At 41.8% G+C, this 19935-nt stretch overlaps 44 non-coding genes across 44 annotated transcripts; all 44 read right to left on the reverse strand.

Moving 5' to 3' along the window:
* Positions 1 to 106: 106 nt before the first annotated feature.
* Positions 107 to 225, reverse strand: LOC142484743 (5S ribosomal RNA). Its single transcript, XR_012798195.1, has one exon. It is a non-coding gene; the product is annotated as a 5S ribosomal RNA (ribosomal RNA).
* Positions 226 to 511: 286 nt separating this feature from the next.
* Positions 512 to 630, reverse strand: LOC142484744 (5S ribosomal RNA). The gene has a single exon (XR_012798196.1). It is a non-coding gene; the product is annotated as a 5S ribosomal RNA (ribosomal RNA).
* A 286-nt stretch (positions 631 to 916) lies between these two features.
* On the reverse strand, positions 917 to 1035 carry LOC142484745 (5S ribosomal RNA). The gene has a single exon (XR_012798197.1). It is a non-coding gene; the product is annotated as a 5S ribosomal RNA (ribosomal RNA).
* A 286-nt stretch (positions 1036 to 1321) lies between these two features.
* On the reverse strand, positions 1322 to 1440 carry LOC142484747 (5S ribosomal RNA). The gene has a single exon (XR_012798199.1). It is a non-coding gene; the product is annotated as a 5S ribosomal RNA (ribosomal RNA).
* A 676-nt stretch (positions 1441 to 2116) lies between these two features.
* Positions 2117 to 2235, reverse strand: LOC142484506 (5S ribosomal RNA). Its single transcript, XR_012797961.1, has one exon. It is a non-coding gene; the product is annotated as a 5S ribosomal RNA (ribosomal RNA).
* Positions 2236 to 2521: 286 nt separating this feature from the next.
* LOC142484748 (5S ribosomal RNA) lies at positions 2522 to 2640 on the reverse strand. The gene has a single exon (XR_012798200.1). It is a non-coding gene; the product is annotated as a 5S ribosomal RNA (ribosomal RNA).
* Positions 2641 to 2935: 295 nt separating this feature from the next.
* Positions 2936 to 3054, reverse strand: LOC142484664 (5S ribosomal RNA). Its single transcript, XR_012798115.1, has one exon. It is a non-coding gene; the product is annotated as a 5S ribosomal RNA (ribosomal RNA).
* A 286-nt stretch (positions 3055 to 3340) lies between these two features.
* On the reverse strand, positions 3341 to 3459 carry LOC142484749 (5S ribosomal RNA). The gene has a single exon (XR_012798201.1). It is a non-coding gene; the product is annotated as a 5S ribosomal RNA (ribosomal RNA).
* Positions 3460 to 3745: 286 nt separating this feature from the next.
* LOC142484750 (5S ribosomal RNA) lies at positions 3746 to 3864 on the reverse strand. The gene has a single exon (XR_012798202.1). It is a non-coding gene; the product is annotated as a 5S ribosomal RNA (ribosomal RNA).
* Positions 3865 to 4150: 286 nt separating this feature from the next.
* Positions 4151 to 4269, reverse strand: LOC142484678 (5S ribosomal RNA). The gene has a single exon (XR_012798127.1). It is a non-coding gene; the product is annotated as a 5S ribosomal RNA (ribosomal RNA).
* Positions 4270 to 4555: 286 nt separating this feature from the next.
* Positions 4556 to 4674, reverse strand: LOC142484751 (5S ribosomal RNA). The gene has a single exon (XR_012798203.1). It is a non-coding gene; the product is annotated as a 5S ribosomal RNA (ribosomal RNA).
* A 295-nt stretch (positions 4675 to 4969) lies between these two features.
* On the reverse strand, positions 4970 to 5088 carry LOC142484689 (5S ribosomal RNA). Its single transcript, XR_012798138.1, has one exon. It is a non-coding gene; the product is annotated as a 5S ribosomal RNA (ribosomal RNA).
* Positions 5089 to 5374: 286 nt separating this feature from the next.
* LOC142484752 (5S ribosomal RNA) lies at positions 5375 to 5493 on the reverse strand. Its single transcript, XR_012798204.1, has one exon. It is a non-coding gene; the product is annotated as a 5S ribosomal RNA (ribosomal RNA).
* A 286-nt stretch (positions 5494 to 5779) lies between these two features.
* Positions 5780 to 5898, reverse strand: LOC142484753 (5S ribosomal RNA). Its single transcript, XR_012798205.1, has one exon. It is a non-coding gene; the product is annotated as a 5S ribosomal RNA (ribosomal RNA).
* Positions 5899 to 6184: 286 nt separating this feature from the next.
* LOC142484701 (5S ribosomal RNA) lies at positions 6185 to 6303 on the reverse strand. The gene has a single exon (XR_012798150.1). It is a non-coding gene; the product is annotated as a 5S ribosomal RNA (ribosomal RNA).
* A 286-nt stretch (positions 6304 to 6589) lies between these two features.
* On the reverse strand, positions 6590 to 6708 carry LOC142484754 (5S ribosomal RNA). Its single transcript, XR_012798206.1, has one exon. It is a non-coding gene; the product is annotated as a 5S ribosomal RNA (ribosomal RNA).
* Positions 6709 to 6994: 286 nt separating this feature from the next.
* LOC142484712 (5S ribosomal RNA) lies at positions 6995 to 7113 on the reverse strand. Its single transcript, XR_012798164.1, has one exon. It is a non-coding gene; the product is annotated as a 5S ribosomal RNA (ribosomal RNA).
* A 286-nt stretch (positions 7114 to 7399) lies between these two features.
* Positions 7400 to 7518, reverse strand: LOC142484755 (5S ribosomal RNA). Its single transcript, XR_012798207.1, has one exon. It is a non-coding gene; the product is annotated as a 5S ribosomal RNA (ribosomal RNA).
* Positions 7519 to 7822: 304 nt separating this feature from the next.
* LOC142484724 (5S ribosomal RNA) lies at positions 7823 to 7941 on the reverse strand. Its single transcript, XR_012798176.1, has one exon. It is a non-coding gene; the product is annotated as a 5S ribosomal RNA (ribosomal RNA).
* Positions 7942 to 8227: 286 nt separating this feature from the next.
* On the reverse strand, positions 8228 to 8346 carry LOC142484756 (5S ribosomal RNA). Its single transcript, XR_012798208.1, has one exon. It is a non-coding gene; the product is annotated as a 5S ribosomal RNA (ribosomal RNA).
* Positions 8347 to 8632: 286 nt separating this feature from the next.
* On the reverse strand, positions 8633 to 8751 carry LOC142484758 (5S ribosomal RNA). The gene has a single exon (XR_012798211.1). It is a non-coding gene; the product is annotated as a 5S ribosomal RNA (ribosomal RNA).
* Positions 8752 to 9037: 286 nt separating this feature from the next.
* On the reverse strand, positions 9038 to 9156 carry LOC142484735 (5S ribosomal RNA). Its single transcript, XR_012798187.1, has one exon. It is a non-coding gene; the product is annotated as a 5S ribosomal RNA (ribosomal RNA).
* Positions 9157 to 9442: 286 nt separating this feature from the next.
* Positions 9443 to 9561, reverse strand: LOC142484759 (5S ribosomal RNA). The gene has a single exon (XR_012798212.1). It is a non-coding gene; the product is annotated as a 5S ribosomal RNA (ribosomal RNA).
* A 295-nt stretch (positions 9562 to 9856) lies between these two features.
* LOC142484746 (5S ribosomal RNA) lies at positions 9857 to 9975 on the reverse strand. Its single transcript, XR_012798198.1, has one exon. It is a non-coding gene; the product is annotated as a 5S ribosomal RNA (ribosomal RNA).
* A 286-nt stretch (positions 9976 to 10261) lies between these two features.
* Positions 10262 to 10380, reverse strand: LOC142484760 (5S ribosomal RNA). The gene has a single exon (XR_012798213.1). It is a non-coding gene; the product is annotated as a 5S ribosomal RNA (ribosomal RNA).
* A 286-nt stretch (positions 10381 to 10666) lies between these two features.
* On the reverse strand, positions 10667 to 10785 carry LOC142484259 (5S ribosomal RNA). The gene has a single exon (XR_012797754.1). It is a non-coding gene; the product is annotated as a 5S ribosomal RNA (ribosomal RNA).
* A 676-nt stretch (positions 10786 to 11461) lies between these two features.
* On the reverse strand, positions 11462 to 11580 carry LOC142484761 (5S ribosomal RNA). Its single transcript, XR_012798214.1, has one exon. It is a non-coding gene; the product is annotated as a 5S ribosomal RNA (ribosomal RNA).
* A 295-nt stretch (positions 11581 to 11875) lies between these two features.
* LOC142484757 (5S ribosomal RNA) lies at positions 11876 to 11994 on the reverse strand. Its single transcript, XR_012798209.1, has one exon. It is a non-coding gene; the product is annotated as a 5S ribosomal RNA (ribosomal RNA).
* Positions 11995 to 12280: 286 nt separating this feature from the next.
* LOC142484762 (5S ribosomal RNA) lies at positions 12281 to 12399 on the reverse strand. The gene has a single exon (XR_012798215.1). It is a non-coding gene; the product is annotated as a 5S ribosomal RNA (ribosomal RNA).
* Positions 12400 to 12685: 286 nt separating this feature from the next.
* On the reverse strand, positions 12686 to 12804 carry LOC142484260 (5S ribosomal RNA). Its single transcript, XR_012797755.1, has one exon. It is a non-coding gene; the product is annotated as a 5S ribosomal RNA (ribosomal RNA).
* Positions 12805 to 13480: 676 nt separating this feature from the next.
* Positions 13481 to 13599, reverse strand: LOC142484507 (5S ribosomal RNA). Its single transcript, XR_012797962.1, has one exon. It is a non-coding gene; the product is annotated as a 5S ribosomal RNA (ribosomal RNA).
* A 286-nt stretch (positions 13600 to 13885) lies between these two features.
* LOC142484508 (5S ribosomal RNA) lies at positions 13886 to 14004 on the reverse strand. The gene has a single exon (XR_012797963.1). It is a non-coding gene; the product is annotated as a 5S ribosomal RNA (ribosomal RNA).
* Positions 14005 to 14290: 286 nt separating this feature from the next.
* LOC142484763 (5S ribosomal RNA) lies at positions 14291 to 14409 on the reverse strand. The gene has a single exon (XR_012798217.1). It is a non-coding gene; the product is annotated as a 5S ribosomal RNA (ribosomal RNA).
* A 286-nt stretch (positions 14410 to 14695) lies between these two features.
* Positions 14696 to 14814, reverse strand: LOC142484261 (5S ribosomal RNA). The gene has a single exon (XR_012797756.1). It is a non-coding gene; the product is annotated as a 5S ribosomal RNA (ribosomal RNA).
* A 676-nt stretch (positions 14815 to 15490) lies between these two features.
* LOC142484509 (5S ribosomal RNA) lies at positions 15491 to 15609 on the reverse strand. Its single transcript, XR_012797964.1, has one exon. It is a non-coding gene; the product is annotated as a 5S ribosomal RNA (ribosomal RNA).
* A 286-nt stretch (positions 15610 to 15895) lies between these two features.
* Positions 15896 to 16014, reverse strand: LOC142484768 (5S ribosomal RNA). The gene has a single exon (XR_012798222.1). It is a non-coding gene; the product is annotated as a 5S ribosomal RNA (ribosomal RNA).
* Positions 16015 to 16300: 286 nt separating this feature from the next.
* On the reverse strand, positions 16301 to 16419 carry LOC142484764 (5S ribosomal RNA). The gene has a single exon (XR_012798218.1). It is a non-coding gene; the product is annotated as a 5S ribosomal RNA (ribosomal RNA).
* Positions 16420 to 16714: 295 nt separating this feature from the next.
* On the reverse strand, positions 16715 to 16833 carry LOC142484779 (5S ribosomal RNA). Its single transcript, XR_012798233.1, has one exon. It is a non-coding gene; the product is annotated as a 5S ribosomal RNA (ribosomal RNA).
* Positions 16834 to 17119: 286 nt separating this feature from the next.
* Positions 17120 to 17238, reverse strand: LOC142484765 (5S ribosomal RNA). The gene has a single exon (XR_012798219.1). It is a non-coding gene; the product is annotated as a 5S ribosomal RNA (ribosomal RNA).
* A 286-nt stretch (positions 17239 to 17524) lies between these two features.
* Positions 17525 to 17643, reverse strand: LOC142484262 (5S ribosomal RNA). Its single transcript, XR_012797757.1, has one exon. It is a non-coding gene; the product is annotated as a 5S ribosomal RNA (ribosomal RNA).
* A 676-nt stretch (positions 17644 to 18319) lies between these two features.
* On the reverse strand, positions 18320 to 18438 carry LOC142484511 (5S ribosomal RNA). Its single transcript, XR_012797965.1, has one exon. It is a non-coding gene; the product is annotated as a 5S ribosomal RNA (ribosomal RNA).
* Positions 18439 to 18724: 286 nt separating this feature from the next.
* Positions 18725 to 18843, reverse strand: LOC142484766 (5S ribosomal RNA). Its single transcript, XR_012798220.1, has one exon. It is a non-coding gene; the product is annotated as a 5S ribosomal RNA (ribosomal RNA).
* Positions 18844 to 19129: 286 nt separating this feature from the next.
* On the reverse strand, positions 19130 to 19248 carry LOC142484767 (5S ribosomal RNA). The gene has a single exon (XR_012798221.1). It is a non-coding gene; the product is annotated as a 5S ribosomal RNA (ribosomal RNA).
* A 295-nt stretch (positions 19249 to 19543) lies between these two features.
* Positions 19544 to 19662, reverse strand: LOC142484791 (5S ribosomal RNA). Its single transcript, XR_012798245.1, has one exon. It is a non-coding gene; the product is annotated as a 5S ribosomal RNA (ribosomal RNA).
* Between the last annotated feature and the right edge of the window lie 273 nt (positions 19663 to 19935).

A 19935-nucleotide genomic window follows, 5' to 3' on the forward strand; every position in this document is an offset into this window, starting at 1 on the left:
ATATATTTCTTTGCCACTGCGGGAAAAAAGTAGCAAGAAATGAAACATTTTCATTTGCTGCGAGGAATGCCATGTATATTTTCATTAGGGAAGCGAAAAATAAAAACCCCTACAGCACCTGGTATTCCCAGGCAGTCTCCCAACCCAGTACTAATCAAGCCTCACCCTGCTTAGCTTCCGAGATCTGACGGGATCGGGCGCTGTCAAGGTAGTATGGCCGTAGGTGGAGATTGCTGTCTCATGATATCCTCTCATTCTTAAATCCATGAGCCTATATCTTGCTCCATGCATACACAGAGACTGAGAAAATGACAGGTGCACTCAAATGTACTATAGATGGAATTCTTGATGTCAGAATTCTATTTTGGAAGGTTGCATTGTGTTGAACTTTCAGAGGAAAAAACGATATATTTCTTTGCCACTGCGGGAAAAAAGTAGCAAGAAATGAAACATTTTCATTTGCTGCGAGGAATGCCATGTATATTTTCATTAGGGAAGCGAAAAATAAAAACCCCTACAGCACCTGGTATTCCCAGGCAGTCTCCCAACCCAGTACTAATCAAGCCTCACCCTGCTTAGCTTCCGAGATCTGACGGGATCGGGCGCTGTCAAGGTAGTATGGCCGTAGGTGGAGATTGCTGTCTCATGATATCCTCTCATTCTTAAATCCATGAGCCTATATCTTGCTCCATGCATACACAGAGACTGAGAAAATGACAGGTGCACTCAAATGTACTATAGACGGAATTCTTGATGTCAGAATTCTATTTTGGAAGGTTGCATTGTGTTGAACTTTCAGAGGAAAAAACGATATATTTCTTTGCCACTGCGGGAAAAAAGTAGCAAGAAATGAAACATTTTCATTTGCTGCGAGGAATGCCATGTATATTTTCATTAGGGAAGCGAAAAATAAAAACCCCTACAGCACCTGGTATTCCCAGGCAGTCTCCCAACCCAGTACTAATCAAGCCTCACCCTGCTTAGCTTCCGAGATCTGACGGGATCGGGCGCTGTCAAGGTAGTATGGCCGTAGGTGGAGATTGCTGTCTCATGATATCCTCTCATTCTTAAATCCATGAGCCTATATCTTGCTCCATGCATACACAGAGACTGAGAAAATGACAGGTGCACTCAAATGTACTATAGATGGAATTCTTGATGTCAGAATTCTATTTTGGAAGGTTGCATTGTGTTGAACTTTCAGAGGAAAAAACGATATATTTCTTTGCCACTGCGGGAAAAAAGTAGCAAGAAATGAAACATTTTCATTTGCTGCGAGGAATGCCATGTATATTTTCATTAGGGAAGCGAAAAATAAAAACCCCTACAGCACCTGGTATTCCCAGGCAGTCTCCCAACCCAGTACTAATCAAGCCTCACCCTGCTTAGCTTCCGAGATCTGACGGGATCGGGCGCTGTCAAGGTAGTATGGCCGTAGGTGGAGATTGCTGTCTCATGATATCCTCTCATTCTTAAATCCATGAGCCTATATCTTGCTCCATGCATACACAGAGACTGAGAAAATGACAGGTGCACTCAAATGTACTATAGACGGAATTCTTGATGTCAGAATTCTATTTTGGAAGGTTGCATTGTGTTGAACTTTCAGAGGAAAAAACGATATATTTCTTTGCCACTGCGGGAAAAAAGTAGTAAAAAATTTCAGAGGTGCCTATATTCAACCTCCTCCTGTTTGGATTTGAACTCACTATCTCTTCCAAGTATCAGCTTGAACACTGCACACCCCAACTCTGTGAGCCACAAGCTCACCATATAACATGCTGAGTGTTCTGAGGCCTGTATGATATATTTCTAAATGACATGGGAGGCATAAGTGTATTATTGTGACCGTTAAAAAAATACATTCTTGAAGAATTACCTTAAATGGAGAAATTAAATCAGAGACTGAGAAAATGACAGGTGCACTCAAATATACTATAGACGGAATTCTTGATGTCAGAATTCTATTTTGGAAGGTTGCATTGTGTTGAACTTTCAGAGGAAAAAACAATATATTTCTTTGCCACTCCGGGAAAAAAGTAGCAAGAAATGAAACATTTTCATTTGCTGCGAGGAATGCCATGTATATTTTCATTAGGGAAGCGAAAAATAAAAACCCCTACAGCACCTGGTATTCCCAGGCAGTCTCCCAACCCAGTACTAATCAAGCCTCACCCTGCTTAGCTTCCGAGATCTGACGGGATCGGGCGCTTTCAAGGTAGTATGGCCGTAGGTGGAGATTGCTGTCTCATGATATCCTCTCATTCTTAAATCCATGAGCCTATATCTTGCTCCATGCATACACAGAGACTGAGAAAATGACAGGTGCACTCAAATGTACTATAGACGGAATTCTTGATGTCAGAATTCTATTTTGGAAGGTTGCATTGTGTTGAACTTTCAGAGGAAAAAACGATATATTTCTTTGCCACTGCGGGAAAAAAGTAGCAAGAAATGAAACATTTTCATTTGCTGCGAGGAATGCCATGTATATTTTCATTAGGGAAGCGAAAAATAAAAACCCCTACAGCACCTGGTATTCCCAGGCAGTCTCCCAACCCAGTACTAATCAAGCCTCACCCTGCTTAGCTTCCGAGATCTGACGGGATCGGGCGCTGTCAAGGTAGTATGGCCGTAGGTGGAGATTGCTGTCTCATGATATCCTCTCATTCTTAAATCCATGAGCCTATATCTTGCTCCATGCATACACAGAGACTGAGAAAATGACAGGTGCACTCAAATGTACTATAGACGGAATTCTTGATGTCAGAATTCTATTTTGGAAGGTTGCATTGTGTTGAACTTTCTGAGGAAAAAACGATATATTTCTTTGCCACTGCGGGAAAAAAGTAGTAAAAAATGAAACATTTTCATTTGCTGCAAGGAATGCCATGTATATTTTCATTAGGGAAGCAAAAAATAAAAACACCCACAGCACCCACAGCACCTGGTATTCCCAGGCAGTCTCCCAACCCAGTACTAATCAAGCCTCACCCTGCTTAGCTTCCGAGATCTGACGGGATCGGGCGCTTTCAAGGTAGTATGGCCGTAGGTGGAGATTGCTGTCTCATGATATCCTCTCATTCTTAAATCCATGAGCCTATATCTTGCTCCATGCATACACAGAGACTGAGAAAATGACAGGTGCACTCAAATGTACTATAGACGGAATTCTTGATGTCAGAATTCTATTTTGGAAGGTTGCATTGTGTTGAACTTTCAGAGGAAAAAACGATATATTTCTTTGCCACTGCGGGAAAAAAGTAGCAAGAAATGAAACATTTTCATTTGCTGCGAGGAATGCCATGTATATTTTCATTAGGGAAGCGAAAAATAAAAACCCCTACAGCACCTGGTATTCCCAGGCAGTCTCCCAACCCAGTACTAATCAAGCCTCACCCTGCTTAGCTTCCGAGATCTGACGGGATCGGGCGCTGTCAAGGTAGTATGGCCGTAGGTGGAGATTGCTGTCTCATGATATCCTCTCATTCTTAAATCCATGAGCCTATATCTTGCTCCATGCATACACAGAGACTGAGAAAATGACAGGTGCACTCAAATGTACTATAGATGGAATTCTTGATGTCAGAATTCTATTTTGGAAGGTTGCATTGTGTTGAACTTTCAGAGGAAAAAACGATATATTTCTTTGCCACTGCGGGAAAAAAGTAGCAAGAAATGAAACATTTTCATTTGCTGCGAGGAATGCCATGTATATTTTCATTAGGGAAGCGAAAAATAAAAACCCCTACAGCACCTGGTATTCCCAGGCAGTCTCCCAACCCAGTACTAATCAAGCCTCACCCTGCTTAGCTTCCGAGATCTGACGGGATCGGGCGCTGTCAAGGTAGTATGGCCGTAGGTGGAGATTGCTGTCTCATGATATCCTCTCATTCTTAAATCCATGAGCCTATATCTTGCTCCATGCATACACAGAGACTGAGAAAATGACAGGTGCACTCAAATGTACTATAGACGGAATTCTTGATGTCAGAATTCTATTTTGGAAGGTTGCATTGTGTTGAACTTTCAGAGGAAAAAACGATATATTTCTTTGCCACTGCGGGAAAAAAGTAGTAAAAAATGAAACATTTTAATTTGCTGCAAGGAATGCCATGTATATTTTCATTAGGGAAGCAAAAAATAAAAACACCCACAGCACCTGGTATTCCCAGGCAGTCTCCCAACCCAGTACTAATCAAGCCTCACCCTGCTTAGCTTCCGAGATCTGACGGGATCGGGCGCTTTCAAGGTAGTATGGCCGTAGGTGGAGATTGCTGTCTCATGATATCCTCTCATTCTTAAATCCATGAGCCTATATCTTGCTCCATGCATACACAGAGACTGAGAAAATGACAGGTGCACTCAAATGTACTATAGACGGAATTCTTGATGTCAGAATTCTATTTTGGAAGGTTGCATTGTGTTGAACTTTCAGAGGAAAAAACGATATATTTCTTTGCCACTGCGGGAAAAAAGTAGCAAGAAATGAAACATTTTCATTTGCTGCGAGGAATGCCATGTATATTTTCATTAGGGAAGCGAAAAATAAAAACCCCTACAGCACCTGGTATTCCCAGGCAGTCTCCCAACCCAGTACTAATCAAGCCTCACCCTGCTTAGCTTCCGAGATCTGACGGGATCGGGCGCTGTCAAGGTAGTATGGCCGTAGGTGGAGATTGCTGTCTCATGATATCCTCTCATTCTTAAATCCATGAGCCTATATCTTGCTCCATGCATACACAGAGACTGAGAAAATGACAGGTGCACTCAAATGTACTATAGACGGAATTCTTGATGTCAGAATTCTATTTTGGAAGGTTGCATTGTGTTGAACTTTCTGAGGAAAAAACGATATATTTCTTTGCCACTGCGGGAAAAAAGTAGTAAAAAATGAAACATTTTCATTTGCTGCAAGGAATGCCATGTATATTTTCATTAGGGAAGCAAAAAATAAAAACACCCACAGCACCCACAGCACCTGGTATTCCCAGGCAGTCTCCCAACCCAGTACTAATCAAGCCTCACCCTGCTTAGCTTCCGAGATCTGACGGGATCGGGCGCTTTCAAGGTAGTATGGCCGTAGGTGGAGATTGCTGTCTCATGATATCCTCTCATTCTTAAATCCATGAGCCTATATCTTGCTCCATGCATACACAGAGACTGAGAAAATGACAGGTGCACTCAAATGTACTATAGACGGAATTCTTGATGTCAGAATTCTATTTTGGAAGGTTGCATTGTGTTGAACTTTCAGAGGAAAAAACGATATATTTCTTTGCCACTGCGGGAAAAAAGTAGCAAGAAATGAAACATTTTCATTTGCTGCGAGGAATGCCATGTATATTTTCATTAGGGAAGCGAAAAATAAAAACCCCTACAGCACCTGGTATTCCCAGGCAGTCTCCCAACCCAGTACTAATCAAGCCTCACCCTGCTTAGCTTCCGAGATCTGACGGGATCGGGCGCTGTCAAGGTAGTATGGCCGTAGGTGGAGATTGCTGTCTCATGATATCCTCTCATTCTTAAATCCATGAGCCTATATCTTGCTCCATGCATACACAGAGACTGAGAAAATGACAGGTGCACTCAAATGTACTATAGATGGAATTCTTGATGTCAGAATTCTATTTTGGAAGGTTGCATTGTGTTGAACTTTCAGAGGAAAAAACGATATATTTCTTTGCCACTGCGGGAAAAAAGTAGCAAGAAATGAAACATTTTCATTTGCTGCGAGGAATGCCATGTATATTTTCATTAGGGAAGCGAAAAATAAAAACCCCTACAGCACCTGGTATTCCCAGGCAGTCTCCCAACCCAGTACTAATCAAGCCTCACCCTGCTTAGCTTCCGAGATCTGACGGGATCGGGCGCTGTCAAGGTAGTATGGCCGTAGGTGGAGATTGCTGTCTCATGATATCCTCTCATTCTTAAATCCATGAGCCTATATCTTGCTCCATGCATACACAGAGACTGAGAAAATGACAGGTGCACTCAAATGTACTATAGACGGAATTCTTGATGTCAGAATTCTATTTTGGAAGGTTGCATTGTGTTGAACTTTCTGAGGAAAAAACGATATATTTCTTTGCCACTGCGGGAAAAAAGTAGTAAAAAATGAAACATTTTAATTTGCTGCAAGGAATGCCATGTATATTTTCATTAGGGAAGCAAAAAATAAAAACACCCACAGCACCTGGTATTCCCAGGCAGTCTCCCAACCCAGTACTAATCAAGCCTCACCCTGCTTAGCTTCCGAGATCTGACGGGATCGGGCGCTTTCAAGGTAGTATGGCCGTAGGTGGAGATTGCTGTCTCATGATATCCTCTCATTCTTAAATCCATGAGCCTATATCTTGCTCCATGCATACACAGAGACTGAGAAAATGACAGGTGCACTCAAATGTACTATAGACGGAATTCTTGATGTCAGAATTCTATTTTGGAAGGTTGCATTGTGTTGAACTTTCTGAGGAAAAAACGATATATTTCTTTGCCACTGCGGGAAAAAAGTAGCAAGAAATGAAACATTTTCATTTGCTGCGAGGAATGCCATGTATATTTTCATTAGGGAAGCGAAAAATAAAAACCCCTACAGCACCTGGTATTCCCAGGCAGTCTCCCAACCCAGTACTAATCAAGCCTCACCCTGCTTAGCTTCCGAGATCTGACGGGATCGGGCGCTGTCAAGGTAGTATGGCCGTAGGTGGAGATTGCTGTCTCATGATATCCTCTCATTCTTAAATCCATGAGCCTATATCTTGCTCCATGCATACACAGAGACTGAGAAAATGACAGGTGCACTCAAATGTACTATAGACGGAATTCTTGATGTCAGAATTCTATTTTGGAAGGTTGCATTGTGTTGAACTTTCTGAGGAAAAAACGATATATTTCTTTGCCACTGCGGGAAAAAAGTAGTAAAAAATGAAACATTTTAATTTGCTGCAAGGAATGCCATGTATATTTTCATTAGGGAAGCAAAAAATAAAAACACCCACAGCACCTGGTATTCCCAGGCAGTCTCCCAACCCAGTACTAATCAAGCCTCACCCTGCTTAGCTTCCGAGATCTGACGGGATCGGGCGCTTTCAAGGTAGTATGGCCGTAGGTGGAGATTGCTGTCTCATGATATCCTCTCATTCTTAAATCCATGAGCCTATATCTTGCTCCATGCATACACAGAGACTGAGAAAATGACAGGTGCACTCAAATGTACTATAGACGGAATTCTTGATGTCAGAATTCTATTTTGGAAGGTTGCATTGTGTTGAACTTTCAGAGGAAAAAACGATATATTTCTTTGCCACTGCGGGAAAAAAGTAGCAAGAAATGAAACATTTTCATTTGCTGCGAGGAATGCCATGTATATTTTCATTAGGGAAGCGAAAAATAAAAACCCCTACAGCACCTGGTATTCCCAGGCAGTCTCCCAACCCAGTACTAATCAAGCCTCACCCTGCTTAGCTTCCGAGATCTGACGGGATCGGGCGCTGTCAAGGTAGTATGGCCGTAGGTGGAGATTGCTGTCTCATGATATCCTCTCATTCTTAAATCCATGAGCCTATATCTTGCTCCATGCATACACAGAGACTGAGAAAATGACAGGTGCACTCAAATGTACTATAGACGGAATTCTTGATGTCAGAATTCTATTTTGGAAGGTTGCATTGTGTTGAACTTTCTGAGGAAAAAACGATATATTTCTTTGCCACTGCGGGAAAAAAGTAGTAAAAAATGAAACATTTTCATTTGCTGCAAGGAATGCCATGTATATTTTCATTAGGGAAGCAAAAAATAAAAACACCCACAGCACCCACAGCACCCACAGCACCTGGTATTCCCAGGCAGTCTCCCAACCCAGTACTAATCAAGCCTCACCCTGCTTAGCTTCCGAGATCTGACGGGATCGGGCGCTTTCAAGGTAGTATGGCCGTAGGTGGAGATTGCTGTCTCATGATATCCTCTCATTCTTAAATCCATGAGCCTATATCTTGCTCCATGCATACACAGAGACTGAGAAAATGACAGGTGCACTCAAATGTACTATAGACGGAATTCTTGATGTCAGAATTCTATTTTGGAAGGTTGCATTGTGTTGAACTTTCAGAGGAAAAAACGATATATTTCTTTGCCACTGCGGGAAAAAAGTAGCAAGAAATGAAACATTTTCATTTGCTGCGAGGAATGCCATGTATATTTTCATTAGGGAAGCGAAAAATAAAAACCCCTACAGCACCTGGTATTCCCAGGCAGTCTCCCAACCCAGTACTAATCAAGCCTCACCCTGCTTAGCTTCCGAGATCTGACGGGATCGGGCGCTGTCAAGGTAGTATGGCCGTAGGTGGAGATTGCTGTCTCATGATATCCTCTCATTCTTAAATCCATGAGCCTATATCTTGCTCCATGCATACACAGAGACTGAGAAAATGACAGGTGCACTCAAATGTACTATAGATGGAATTCTTGATGTCAGAATTCTATTTTGGAAGGTTGCATTGTGTTGAACTTTCAGAGGAAAAAACGATATATTTCTTTGCCACTGCGGGAAAAAAGTAGCAAGAAATGAAACATTTTCATTTGCTGCGAGGAATGCCATGTATATTTTCATTAGGGAAGCGAAAAATAAAAACCCCTACAGCACCTGGTATTCCCAGGCAGTCTCCCAACCCAGTACTAATCAAGCCTCACCCTGCTTAGCTTCCGAGATCTGACGGGATCGGGCGCTGTCAAGGTAGTATGGCCGTAGGTGGAGATTGCTGTCTCATGATATCCTCTCATTCTTAAATCCATGAGCCTATATCTTGCTCCATGCATACACAGAGACTGAGAAAATGACAGGTGCACTCAAATGTACTATAGACGGAATTCTTGATGTCAGAATTCTATTTTGGAAGGTTGCATTGTGTTGAACTTTCAGAGGAAAAAACGATATATTTCTTTGCCACTGCGGGAAAAAAGTAGTAAAAAATGAAACATTTTAATTTGCTGCAAGGAATGCCATGTATATTTTCATTAGGGAAGCAAAAAATAAAAACACCCACAGCACCTGGTATTCCCAGGCAGTCTCCCAACCCAGTACTAATCAAGCCTCACCCTGCTTAGCTTCCGAGATCTGACGGGATCGGGCGCTTTCAAGGTAGTATGGCCGTAGGTGGAGATTGCTGTCTCATGATATCCTCTCATTCTTAAATCCATGAGCCTATATCTTGCTCCATGCATACACAGAGACTGAGAAAATGACAGGTGCACTCAAATGTACTATAGACGGAATTCTTGATGTCAGAATTCTATTTTGGAAGGTTGCATTGTGTTGAACTTTCAGAGGAAAAAACGATATATTTCTTTGCCACTGCGGGAAAAAAGTAGCAAGAAATGAAACATTTTCATTTGCTGCGAGGAATGCCATGTATATTTTCATTAGGGAAGCGAAAAATAAAAACCCCTACAGCACCTGGTATTCCCAGGCAGTCTCCCAACCCAGTACTAATCAAGCCTCACCCTGCTTAGCTTCCGAGATCTGACGGGATCGGGCGCTGTCAAGGTAGTATGGCCGTAGGTGGAGATTGCTGTCTCATGATATCCTCTCATTCTTAAATCCATGAGCCTATATCTTGCTCCATGCATACACAGAGACTGAGAAAATGACAGGTGCACTCAAATGTACTATAGACGGAATTCTTGATGTCAGAATTCTATTTTGGAAGGTTGCATTGTGTTGAACTTTCTGAGGAAAAAACGATATATTTCTTTGCCACTGCGGGAAAAAAGTAGTAAAAAATGAAACATTTTCATTTGCTGCAAGGAATGCCATGTATATTTTCATTAGGGAAGCAAAAAATAAAAACACCCACAGCACCCACAGCACCTGGTATTCCCAGGCAGTCTCCCAACCCAGTACTAATCAAGCCTCACCCTGCTTAGCTTCCGAGATCTGACGGGATCGGGCGCTTTCAAGGTAGTATGGCCGTAGGTGGAGATTGCTGTCTCATGATATCCTCTCATTCTTAAATCCATGAGCCTATATCTTGCTCCATGCATACACAGAGACTGAGAAAATGACAGGTGCACTCAAATGTACTATAGACGGAATTCTTGATGTCAGAATTCTATTTTGGAAGGTTGCATTGTGTTGAACTTTCAGAGGAAAAAACGATATATTTCTTTGCCACTGCGGGAAAAAAGTAGCAAGAAATGAAACATTTTCATTTGCTGCGAGGAATGCCATGTATATTTTCATTAGGGAAGCGAAAAATAAAAACCCCTACAGCACCTGGTATTCCCAGGCAGTCTCCCAACCCAGTACTAATCAAGCCTCACCCTGCTTAGCTTCCGAGATCTGACGGGATCGGGCGCTGTCAAGGTAGTATGGCCGTAGGTGGAGATTGCTGTCTCATGATATCCTCTCATTCTTAAATCCATGAGCCTATATCTTGCTCCATGCATACACAGAGACTGAGAAAATGACAGGTGCACTCAAATGTACTATAGATGGAATTCTTGATGTCAGAATTCTATTTTGGAAGGTTGCATTGTGTTGAACTTTCAGAGGAAAAAACGATATATTTCTTTGCCACTGCGGGAAAAAAGTAGCAAGAAATGAAACATTTTCATTTGCTGCGAGGAATGCCATGTATATTTTCATTAGGGAAGCGAAAAATAAAAACCCCTACAGCACCTGGTATTCCCAGGCAGTCTCCCAACCCAGTACTAATCAAGCCTCACCCTGCTTAGCTTCCGAGATCTGACGGGATCAGGCGCTGTCAAGGTAGTATGGCCGTAGGTGGAGATTGCTGTCTCATGATATCCTCTCATTCTTAAATCCATGAGCCTATATCTTGCTCCATGCATACACAGAGACTGAGAAAATGACAGGTGCACTCAAATGTACTATAGACGGAATTCTTGATGTCAGAATTCTATTTTGGAAGGTTGCATTGTGTTGAACTTTCAGAGGAAAAAACGATATATTTCTTTGCCACTGCGGGAAAAAAGTAGTAAAAAATTTCAGAGGTGCCTATATTCAACCTCCTCCTGTTTGGATTTGAACTCACTATCTCTTCCAAGTATCAGCTTGAACACTGCACACCCCAACTCTGTGAGCCACAAGCTCACCATATAACATGCTGAGTGTTCTGAGGCCTGTATGATATATTTCTAAATGACATGGGAGGCATAAGTGTATTATTGTGACCGTTAAAAAAATACATTCTTGAAGAATTACCTTAAATGGAGAAATTAAATCAGAGACTGAGAAAATGACAGGTGCACTCAAATATACTATAGACGGAATTCTTGATGTCAGAATTCTATTTTGGAAGGTTGCATTGTGTTGAACTTTCAGAGGAAAAAACAATATATTTCTTTGCCACTCCGGGAAAAAAGTAGCAAGAAATGAAACATTTTCATTTGCTGCGAGGAATGCCATGTATATTTTCATTAGGGAAGCGAAAAATAAAAACCCCTACAGCACCTGGTATTCCCAGGCAGTCTCCCAACCCAGTACTAATCAAGCCTCACCCTGCTTAGCTTCCGAGATCTGACGGGATCGGGCGCTGTCAAGGTAGTATGGCCGTAGGTGGAGATTGCTGTCTCATGATATCCTCTCATTCTTAAATCCATGAGCCTATATCTTGCTCCATGCATACACAGAGACTGAGAAAATGACAGGTGCACTCAAATGTACTATAGACGGAATTCTTGATGTCAGAATTCTATTTTGGAAGGTTGCATTGTGTTGAACTTTCTGAGGAAAAAACGATATATTTCTTTGCCACTGCGGGAAAAAAGTAGTAAAAAATGAAACATTTTCATTTGCTGCAAGGAATGCCATGTATATTTTCATTAGGGAAGCAAAAAATAAAAACACCCACAGCACCCACAGCACCTGGTATTCCCAGGCAGTCTCCCAACCCAGTACTAATCAAGCCTCACCCTGCTTAGCTTCCGAGATCTGACGGGATCGGGCGCTTTCAAGGTAGTATGGCCGTAGGTGGAGATTGCTGTCTCATGATATCCTCTCATTCTTAAATCCATGAGCCTATATCTTGCTCCATGCATACACAGAGACTGAGAAAATGACAGGTGCACTCAAATGTACTATAGACGGAATTCTTGATGTCAGAATTCTATTTTGGAAGGTTGCATTGTGTTGAACTTTCAGAGGAAAAAACGATATATTTCTTTGCCACTGCGGGAAAAAAGTAGCAAGAAATGAAACATTTTCATTTGCTGCGAGGAATGCCATGTATATTTTCATTAGGGAAGCGAAAAATAAAAACCCCTACAGCACCTGGTATTCCCAGGCAGTCTCCCAACCCAGTACTAATCAAGCCTCACCCTGCTTAGCTTCCGAGATCTGACGGGATCGGGCGCTGTCAAGGTAGTATGGCCGTAGGTGGAGATTGCTGTCTCATGATATCCTCTCATTCTTAAATCCATGAGCCTATATCTTGCTCCATGCATACACAGAGACTGAGAAAATGACAGGTGCACTCAAATGTACTATAGATGGAATTCTTGATGTCAGAATTCTATTTTGGAAGGTTGCATTGTGTTGAACTTTCAGAGGAAAAAACGATATATTTCTTTGCCACTGCGGGAAAAAAGTAGCAAGAAATGAAACATTTTCATTTGCTGCGAGGAATGCCATGTATATTTTCATTAGGGAAGCGAAAAATAAAAACCCCTACAGCACCTGGTATTCCCAGGCAGTCTCCCAACCCAGTACTAATCAAGCCTCACCCTGCTTAGCTTCCGAGATCTGACGGGATCAGGCGCTGTCAAGGTAGTATGGCCGTAGGTGGAGATTGCTGTCTCATGATATCCTCTCATTCTTAAATCCATGAGCCTATATCTTGCTCCATGCATACACAGAGACTGAGAAAATGACAGGTGCACTCAAATGTACTATAGACGGAATTCTTGATGTCAGAATTCTATTTTGGAAGGTTGCATTGTGTTGAACTTTCAGAGGAAAAAACGATATATTTCTTTGCCACTGCGGGAAAAAAGTAGTAAAAAATTTCAGAGGTGCCTATATTCAACCTCCTCCTGTTTGGATTTGAACTCACTATCTCTTCCAAGTATCAGCTTGAACACTGCACACCCCAACTCTGTGAGCCACAAGCTCACCATATAACATGCTGAGTGTTCTGAGGCCTGTATGATATATTTCTAAATGACATGGGAGGCATAAGTGTATTATTGTGACCGTTAAAAAAATACATTCTTGAAGAATTACCTTAAATGGAGAAATTAAATCAGAGACTGAGAAAATGACAGGTGCACTCAAATATACTATAGACGGAATTCTTGATGTCAGAATTCTATTTTGGAAGGTTGCATTGTGTTGAACTTTCAGAGGAAAAAACAATATATTTCTTTGCCACTCCGGGAAAAAAGTAGCAAGAAATGAAACATTTTCATTTGCTGCGAGGAATGCCATGTATATTTTCATTAGGGAAGCGAAAAATAAAAACCCCTACAGCACCTGGTATTCCCAGGCAGTCTCCCAACCCAGTACTAATCAAGCCTCACCCTGCTTAGCTTCCGAGATCTGACGGGATCGGGCGCTTTCAAGGTAGTATGGCCGTAGGTGGAGATTGCTGTCTCATGATATCCTCTCATTCTTAAATCCATGAGCCTATATCTTGCTCCATGCATACACAGAGACTGAGAAAATGACAGGTGCACTCAAATGTACTATAGACGGAATTCTTGATGTCAGAATTCTATTTTGGAAGGTTGCATTGTGTTGAACTTTCAGAGGAAAAAACGATATATTTCTTTGCCACTGCGGGAAAAAAGTAGCAAGAAATGAAACATTTTCATTTGCTGCGAGGAATGCCATGTATATTTTCATTAGGGAAGCGAAAAATAAAAACCCCTACAGCACCTGGTATTCCCAGGCAGTCTCCCAACCCAGTACTAATCAAGCCTCACCCTGCTTAGCTTCCGAGATCTGACGGGATCGGGCGCTTTCAAGGTAGTATGGCCGTAGGTGGAGATTGCTGTCTCATGATATCCTCTCATTCTTAAATCCATGAGCCTATATCTTGCTCCATGCATACACAGAGACTGAGAAAATGACAGGTGCACTCAAATGTACTATAGACGGAATTCTTGATGTCAGAATTCTATTTTGGAAGGTTGCATTGTGTTGAACTTTCAGAGGAAAAAACGATATATTTCTTTGCCACTGCGGGAAAAAAGTAGCAAGAAATGAAACATTTTCATTTGCTGCGAGGAATGCCATGTATATTTTCATTAGGGAAGCGAAAAATAAAAACCCCTACAGCACCTGGTATTCCCAGGCAGTCTCCCAACCCAGTACTAATCAAGCCTCACCCTGCTTAGCTTCCGAGATCTGACGGGATCGGGCGCTGTCAAGGTAGTATGGCCGTAGGTGGAGATTGCTGTCTCATGATATCCTCTCATTCTTAAATCCATGAGCCTATATCTTGCTCCATGCATACACAGAGACTGAGAAAATGACAGGTGCACTCAAATGTACTATAGATGGAATTCTTGATGTCAGAATTCTATTTTGGAAGGTTGCATTGTGTTGAACTTTCAGAGGAAAAAACGATATATTTCTTTGCCACTGCGGGAAAAAAGTAGCAAGAAATGAAACATTTTCATTTGCTGCGAGGAATGCCATGTATATTTTCATTAGGGAAGCGAAAAATAAAAACCCCTACAGCACCTGGTATTCCCAGGCAGTCTCCCAACCCAGTACTAATCAAGCCTCACCCTGCTTAGCTTCCGAGATCTGACGGGATCAGGCGCTGTCAAGGTAGTATGGCCGTAGGTGGAGATTGCTGTCTCATGATATCCTCTCATTCTTAAATCCATGAGCCTATATCTTGCTCCATGCATACACAGAGACTGAGAAAATGACAGGTGCACTCAAATGTACTATAGACGGAATTCTTGATGTCAGAATTCTATTTTGGAAGGTTGCATTGTGTTGAACTTTCAGAGGAAAAAACGATATATTTCTTTGCCACTGCGGGAAAAAAGTAGTAAAAAATTTCAGAGGTGCCTATATTCAACCTCCTCCTGTTTGGATTTGAACTCACTATCTCTTCCAAGTATCAGCTTGAACACTGCACACCCCAACTCTGTGAGCCACAAGCTCACCATATAACATGCTGAGTGTTCTGAGGCCTGTATGATATATTTCTAAATGACATGGGAGGCATAAGTGTATTATTGTGACCGTTAAAAAAATACATTCTTGAAGAATTACCTTAAATGGAGAAATTAAATCAGAGACTGAGAAAATGACAGGTGCACTCAAATATACTATAGACGGAATTCTTGATGTCAGAATTCTATTTTGGAAGGTTGCATTGTGTTGAACTTTCAGAGGAAAAAACAATATATTTCTTTGCCACTCCGGGAAAAAAGTAGCAAGAAATGAAACATTTTCATTTGCTGCGAGGAATGCCATGTATATTTTCATTAGGGAAGCGAAAAATAAAAACCCCTACAGCACCTGGTATTCCCAGGCAGTCTCCCAACCCAGTACTAATCAAGCCTCACCCTGCTTAGCTTCCGAGATCTGACGGGATCGGGCGCTTTCAAGGTAGTATGGCCGTAGGTGGAGATTGCTGTCTCATGATATCCTCTCATTCTTAAATCCATGAGCCTATATCTTGCTCCATGCATACACAGAGACTGAGAAAATGACAGGTGCACTCAAATGTACTATAGACGGAATTCTTGATGTCAGAATTCTATTTTGGAAGGTTGCATTGTGTTGAACTTTCAGAGGAAAAAACGATATATTTCTTTGCCACTGCGGGAAAAAAGTAGTAAAAAATGAAACATTTTAATTTGCTGCAAGGAATGCCATGTATATTTTCATTAGGGAAGCAAAAAATAAAAACACCCACAGCACCTGGTATTCCCAGGCAGTCTCCCAACCCAGTACTAATCAAGCCTCACCCTGCTTAGCTTCCGAGATCTGACGGGATCGGGCGCTTTCAAGGTAGTATGGCCGTAGGTGGAGATTGCTGTCTCATGATATCCTCTCATTCTTAAATCCATGAGCCTATATCTTGCTCCATGCATACACAGAGACTGAGAAAATGACAGGTGCACTCAAATGTACTATAGACGGAATTCTTGATGTCAGAATTCTATTTTGGAAGGTTGCATTGTGTTGAACTTTCAGAGGAAAAAACGATATATTTCTTTGCCACTGCGGGAAAAAAGTAGCAAGAAATGAAACATTTTCATTTGCTGCGAGGAATGCCATGTATATTTTCATTAGGGAAGCGAAAAATAAAAACCCCTACAGCACCTGGTATTCCCAGGCAGTCTCCCAACCCAGTACTAATCAAGCCTCACCCTGCTTAGCTTCCGAGATCTGACGGGATCGGGCGCTGTCAAGGTAGTATGGCCGTAGGTGGAGATTGCTGTCTCATGATATCCTCTCATTCTTAAATCCATGAGCCTATATCTTGCTCCATGCATACACAGAGACTGAGAAAATGACAGGTGCACTCAAATGTACTATAGACGGAATTCTTGATGTCAGAATTCTATTTTGGAAGGTTGCATTGTGTTGAACTTTCTGAGGAAAAAACGATATATTTCTTTGCCACTGCGGGAAAAAAGTAGTAAAAAATGAAACATTTTCATTTGCTGCAAGGAATGCCATGTATATTTTCATTAGGGAAGCAAAAAATAAAAACACCCACAGCACCCACAGCACCTGGTATTCCCAGGCAGTCTCCCAACCCAGTACTAATCAAGCCTCACCCTGCTTAGCTTCCGAGATCTGACGGGATCGGGCGCTTTCAAGGTAGTATGGCCGTAGGTGGAGATTGCTGTCTCATGATATCCTCTCATTCTTAAATCCATGAGCCTATATCTTGCTCCATGCATACACAGAGACTGAGAAAATGACAGGTGCACTCAAATGTACTATAGACGGAATTCTTGATGTCAGAATTCTATTTTGGAAGGTTGCATTGTGTTGAACTTTCAGAGGAAAAAACGATATATTTCTTTGCCACTGCGGGAAAAAAGTAGCAAGAAATGAAACATTTTCATTTGCTGCGAGGAATGCCATGTATATTTTCATTAGGGAAGCGAAAAATAAAAACCCCTACAGCACCTGGTATTCCCAGGCAGTCTCCCAACCCAGTACTAATCAAGCCTCACCCTGCTTAGCTTCCGAGATCTGACGGGATCGGGCGCTGTCAAGGTAGTATGGCCGTAGGTGGAGATTGCTGTCTCATGATATCCTCTCATTCTTAAATCCATGAGCCTATATCTTGCTCCATGCATACACAGAGACTGAGAAAATGACAGGTGCACTCAAATGTACTATAGATGGAATTCTTGATGTCAGAATTCTATTTTGGAAGGTTGCATTGTGTTGAACTTTCAGAGGAAAAAACGATATATTTCTTTGCCACTGCGGGAAAAAAGTAGCAAGAAATGAAACATTTTCATTTGCTGCGAGGAATGCCATGTATATTTTCATTAGGGAAGCGAAAAATAAAAACCCCTACAGCACCTGGTATTCCCAGGCAGTCTCCCAACCCAGTACTAATCAAGCCTCACCCTGCTTAGCTTCCGAGATCTGACGGGATCAGGCGCTGTCAAGGTAGTATGGCCGTAGGTGGAGATTGCTGTCTCATGATATCCTCTCATTCTTAAATCCATGAGCCTATATCTTGCTCCATGCATACACAGAGACTGAGAAAATGACAGGTGCACTCAAATGTACTATAGACGGAATTCTTGATGTCAGAATTCTATTTTGGAAGGTTGCATTGTGTTGAACTTTCAGAGGAAAAAACGATATATTTCTTTGCCACTGCGGGAAAAAAGTAGTAAAAAATTTCAGAGGTGCCTATATTCAACCTCCTCCTGTTTGGATTTGAACTCACTATCTCTTCCAAGTATCAGCTTGAACACTGCACACCCCAACTCTGTGAGCCACAAGCTCACCATATAACATGCTGAGTGTTCTGAGGCCTGTATGATATATTTCTAAATGACATGGGAGGCATAAGTGTATTATTGTGACCGTTAAAAAAATACATTCTTGAAGAATTACCTTAAATGGAGAAATTAAATCAGAGACTGAGAAAATGACAGGTGCACTCAAATATACTATAGACGGAATTCTTGATGTCAGAATTCTATTTTGGAAGGTTGCATTGTGTTGAACTTTCAGAGGAAAAAACAATATATTTCTTTGCCACTCCGGGAAAAAAGTAGCAAGAAATGAAACATTTTCATTTGCTGCGAGGAATGCCATGTATATTTTCATTAGGGAAGCGAAAAATAAAAACCCCTACAGCACCTGGTATTCCCAGGCAGTCTCCCAACCCAGTACTAATCAAGCCTCACCCTGCTTAGCTTCCGAGATCTGACGGGATCGGGCGCTTTCAAGGTAGTATGGCCGTAGGTGGAGATTGCTGTCTCATGATATCCTCTCATTCTTAAATCCATGAGCCTATATCTTGCTCCATGCATACACAGAGACTGAGAAAATGACAGGTGCACTCAAATGTACTATAGACGGAATTCTTGATGTCAGAATTCTATTTTGGAAGGTTGCATTGTGTTGAACTTTCAGAGGAAAAAACGATATATTTCTTTGCCACTGCGGGAAAAAAGTAGCAAGAAATGAAACATTTTCATTTGCTGCGAGGAATGCCATGTATATTTTCATTAGGGAAGCGAAAAATAAAAACCCCTACAGCACCTGGTATTCCCAGGCAGTCTCCCAACCCAGTACTAATCAAGCCTCACCCTGCTTAGCTTCCGAGATCTGACGGGATCGGGCGCTGTCAAGGTAGTATGGCCGTAGGTGGAGATTGCTGTCTCATGATATCCTCTCATTCTTAAATCCATGAGCCTATATCTTGCTCCATGCATACACAGAGACTGAGAAAATGACAGGTGCACTCAAATGTACTATAGACGGAATTCTTGATGTCAGAATTCTATTTTGGAAGGTTGCATTGTGTTGAACTTTCAGAGGAAAAAACGATATATTTCTTTGCCACTGCGGGAAAAAAGTAGCAAGAAATGAAACATTTTCATTTGCTGCGAGGAATGCCATGTATATTTTCATTAGGGAAGCGAAAAATAAAAACCCCTACAGCACCTGGTATTCCCAGGCAGTCTCCCAACCCAGTACTAATCAAGCCTCACCCTGCTTAGCTTCCGAGATCTGACGGGATCGGGCGCTGTCAAGGTAGTATGGCCGTAGGTGGAGATTGCTGTCTCATGATATCCTCTCATTCTTAAATCCATGAGCCTATATCTTGCTCCATGCATACACAGAGACTGAGAAAATGACAGGTGCACTCAAATGTACTATAGACGGAATTCTTGATGTCAGAATTCTATTTTGGAAGGTTGCATTGTGTTGAACTTTCTGAGGAAAAAACGATATATTTCTTTGCCACTGCGGGAAAAAAGTAGTAAAAAATGAAACATTTTCATTTGCTGCAAGGAATGCCATGTATATTTTCATTAGGGAAGCAAAAAATAAAAACACCCACAGCACCCACAGCACCTGGTATTCCCAGGCAGTCTCCCAACCCAGTACTAATCAAGCCTCACCCTGCTTAGCTTCCGAGATCTGACGGGATCGGGCGCTTTCAAGGTAGTATGGCCGTAGGTGGAGATTGCTGTCTCATGATATCCTCTCATTCTTAAATCCATGAGCCTATATCTTGCTCCATGCATACACAGAGACTGAGAAAATGACAGGTGCACTCAAATGTACTATAGACGGAATTCTTGATGTCAGAATTCTATTTTGGAAGGTTGCATTGTGTTGAACTTTCAGAGGAAAAAACGATATATTTCTTTGCCACTGCGGGAAAAAAGTAGCAAGAAATGAAACATTTTCATTTGCTGCGAGGAATGCCATGTATATTTTCATTAGGGAAG

Source organism: Ascaphus truei, unplaced genomic scaffold, assembly GCF_040206685.1.
Source record: "Ascaphus truei isolate aAscTru1 unplaced genomic scaffold, aAscTru1.hap1 HAP1_SCAFFOLD_435, whole genome shotgun sequence".
Taxonomy (NCBI): domain Eukaryota; kingdom Metazoa; phylum Chordata; class Amphibia; order Anura; family Ascaphidae; genus Ascaphus; species Ascaphus truei.